Raw genomic sequence first — 4,042 nt, forward strand, 5'->3', positions numbered from 1 at the left:
ATTCTCATTAGCATTTCTTGTTCTGCTACATTACAAAGCAAAGACTGAAGAAGATATTGAAACAAGAAAAGCCCTGGGAACCATATGATCTAGATTGAAAAAATGTATTGGAAAGCATTTTTCAATCGGGTAAGTATTCTGATGCAGTAGTTCAAAGAACTTTCCAAAAAGTATATAAAAGGACTTTATTATCTCTTTATGAGTTTGCCCAAGTTAATAGAGAACAAAGAGCAGGTAATCATGCTAATGGCATAAAAATATTTTATCAGACTTGGGACAAGTATTTTTCCACAATAATTCAGAATTTCCTTCAATTAGTAAGACCATCACTAACATACACACATGCTCACTAATTTCTTCTAACATTTATTCTTGCAATATTATTAATTTCAGGACTATGTATCTCCAACTTTCCTATTTTTTTGTTGTTGTTTTGAGTTTGAAATTCATGTGTTTAGTACACATTTAATAGCAGAGAATCCCGTCGTGAACTTTTTATTTTTAACCCAATAGGCTCCTATGGCAGCGTCACAGCTACAAAGTGAAATTTTATTCTGGAATTTCATAGGAAATACGTAGTCCGACTGTACAATGAAAGATTATGCAAATCCTCCAGGAGCATCTGATCAATCACAGTGGTGTGAGGAGAGGAATGCAGCCCACGGCTGAATTGGCTTCTCTTGGAAAGAATTCATGTGTAACATCCCGGGCCTGGATGACATCACGGCAGCTCTAGGTCTGTGAAAGACTTGAGGATGATTAGCTGGAGGAATTGGGTGTTTCTGCCAATCATAATCGGGCAGAGCTGCCTTTACAGTTCTGTGGATAGGAGAGAGAGGGAGGGAGGGAAAGACGGACTCCAGCTAAACAGCAGGCACAGCGCAGGAGCCAGGCAGAGCCTGAGCAGCTGGTATTCCAGTGATTAAATAGTTCTCACAGCCTTTTCTGCTGTACCCGGTCTGCTCCCTGGTGTAATTCTCGTGTCCAAGAAGGAAGCTGCATTTTAACGGTGTGCTGAACAGAGGTTTGAATCATTCCAGCTGGCTGCTTGTTTTGAAAAGGATAATGTGTGTATAAATAAAAAGACTGCTAGAAGAGTTCAGGCACTAGGACTGGAGCTAAGAAAGCGCTCTTGGAATATTGTAGGAGCAGACTGCACGAACTGAAAGCTACTCCTCATTAACCTGGAGCCAAGTGAGCCTGAACACTGGATATTTCATCTTCTAACTCGGGATAAATTCAAGTTAGCAAAAGAAAAAAATTGAAATGCTTCTCTAGGTAAGTTACTGCTTAATTTGCTGAAATTGAGGTGTGTGAAATAGATATATGTTGCATAGCTACATAAACAAGTTGAACACAATAAAGTTTTATTTGTGAAAGATTTATGTAGAAGCAGATAATATTTTTAAACCAAATTCAATCCCACTTTAAGGCATGTTAGTACTTACCTGTCATTATGCTTTGTAAAAGTTATGTTTGTACTATAAAATGGAATCTACAGTCCTGCCTCAAAAAAATAGACAGAACTTGAAATATTTTGAACAGCCCGAATATTTGTAGAGAAAAAACACATTACTTGATTAATATTTTAGACTTTTCATGTTGAAATTGTCAGTTTTACAAACTCATTATTCAAAACTAATTGTGTTGTTATAATGTTTACTGAGAACATGGCATTCAAAATACCCAAGATGAGAACTCCTCTCTCTGGGACATGAAATTTATAGGCATGTTGTCTTCTAATGATCTCCTTTAGAGAAACAGCTGTCACAGACATTTGAAATTGTATAATACAGTCATAAATTGCTCATAAAGAAATAGATACTTTCTGCCCAGATCCTATTAGGAAAGAAAAATAAATTCTTAGAATAATATATGTCATAGGCCATAAACAGATTCCCAGAAGGACAGAAACTGGGATGTGATATACCTGTGTATACCTCCAAATTTCTCAGCTGCAGAATAAGTTGGAAAGTGAGACATGTTATTTAAATACAGTTTTAATGATCTTCTTCAATACTGAGTAAGAGGAAGTTAAATACAAAGGAAGGAAATGTAAGCCTTATTTTCCTTGTAATTTGTCCTTGTTAATGAGACACGGTATTTTCACTGTTACTATAAGGATATGTTGACTGATGGCCTGCTTTCCTTATTGTGATTAGCTAAAGTGAATTTTCATATAGTTCTGAAAAAAAGTTTCAACAGTTTATCATCTCTTTCAAACTCTCTTTTCTTGCTTTCAGAAAGCTTTCTATCAGAACATTTTAATTAGCTCAAAATTATAAATGTTTTAAAGTTAATTGCACATCAATATTCTGTTTCTAACTCAGAAAGGTTTTAGTTATCCACTTTCTTATCAACTCAACAGTTAAAATCTTGTGAGTTTCTTTCTACCTGAAGAAATTGACGGCGACAAGTTACTGTAATTGGTTGAATTTCTTCAAAACTAAGAGGCAGTGAGTTTTCCCCACAAAGATTTAAAAGGTTTCTTTTCATATCAAAAGAATAGTCTTAATCTTTTATTAAAAGTATGTCAATTTAGCAATATCCAAAAGCCAAGGAAGTGTTCCACTGGTTATGTTTTTTGATGAGCATGTACATGTACAGAATACAAAGTCTACTGACTAGTACAGTGTGTTTTCAGCAAGAATGAATGAAAGACTAAGTGATTAATAAGCAGAATATGCTTGGCATTTACATGTATCTCAATATATAAACGGGATTTTTACAGTATATAAGTGTTACAATTTTTTAAAGAAATAATCCTCTAAATACCCAATGATCAATAGATCATTTAGATTGATAGCTGTAAAAAATTAACTGATGGGGGAAAATTTTTGGAAATTCAACACTGAGCCCAATAGTCCTTTTTAAACTCTGTTTGAATGGCAACTGGTCACCACTAAGACTGATGCATAGGAAAGCCCTTTGAGAAGATTGCAATGTGTAGAACTTATTAATTACATAGTGTGAAAACCAGCCTTACAGGGAAAATATATATGTAATTTAGAAAGCCAGATATCATCCTTGATGAAAAGTAAAACCTCATAATAATTTCCTTATGCTTTCCCTTCAGTAAATTAATGTGGACATTTGACTATAGATCTATTAAAATCATATCAGTTTGAAATTTTATCTTTGATAAAAGAGAAATATAAATTCATATGTATTCAGGAAAGAGTAATATTTATATTTTATCTGCATATTAAAACTGTTATATCTGTTCTGTACCTATTCTTCTCTCAAAAATGTGCACAGTAAATGGATTTTTTAAAAAATTGTTTCTTAATTCCATCCTAAGCCAATATTAGTTCTTAAAGATGTTGAATAACTGCTTTGAATCCATACAATAGCTTTCCCTAATTGGTCTTATGTATATATGATTCTCTTCTATTTTCTGTTTGAGTAGAAAAGGAGTCTTTGACAAGAAAATGCAAACATCAAACTTTTTGTGTTTCATTCAGAAGCAACCACTCAAGGAGAGCAGAGAAGCATTTAGCTTAGCATACTGTGTTCAGACTAGAAGATTCTGGCTGGTGCTGCCTCCTCAGATTTGGAAAGCAGCTGGGGACACTTACAAAATAAAGGTAGAATATCAGCCCTAGCTAGAAGCTGAGACCAAAAACCTGTATACTCAGAAGGCTAATTCTTTCTGGGCTGAAAGTCATTGGTAATGCGTTAAGCTTTAAGTCTAACCGGAAGTGTTACTTTCTTTCTCCAAACTGTGGAATGGTTACAGAACATATTCATTTTCTGAGTAGAGCAAAATTTTAAATGTACACAGGTTTTGTCTTTATGAAGGCCTCTCTAATGAAAACAATATAAATAAACTCCTATAAAATCAATACATACTCAGGAGAAGACAATAATAAGAAGCAGAGTCTAACCATCATCTTGGAAAGGGCAGAGAAGAGAGACCTCAGGTGCCACATGTGGGTACATGCCAAAGCTGAGAAATGTGAAGCTGTTCCTGCAGCAACTGGTCAGGGAAAACGTGCAGCAGGAGAACGCATACTAAGCACTACTGTAATATATACATATA

At 34.7% G+C, this 4,042-nt stretch overlaps 1 protein-coding gene across 1 annotated transcript in view; it reads left to right on the forward strand.

Moving 5' to 3' along the window:
- Positions 1-688: 688 nt before the first annotated feature.
- The window catches only part of LOC104868855 (N-deacetylase and N-sulfotransferase 4), a 286,413-nt gene continuing 283,059 nt past the window's right edge, over positions 689-4,042 (forward strand). The window contains exon 1 of the mRNA XM_010633850.2: positions 689-1,278. The gene's annotated coding sequence lies outside the window, so the exon portion shown is untranslated. The remainder of the gene's footprint in view (positions 1,279-4,042) is intronic.

Source organism: Fukomys damarensis, unplaced genomic scaffold, assembly GCF_012274545.1.
Source record: "Fukomys damarensis isolate Sample0158 unplaced genomic scaffold, DMR_v1.0_HiC HiC_scaffold_38, whole genome shotgun sequence".
NCBI classification, from domain to species: Eukaryota; Metazoa; Chordata; class Mammalia; order Rodentia; family Bathyergidae; genus Fukomys; species Fukomys damarensis.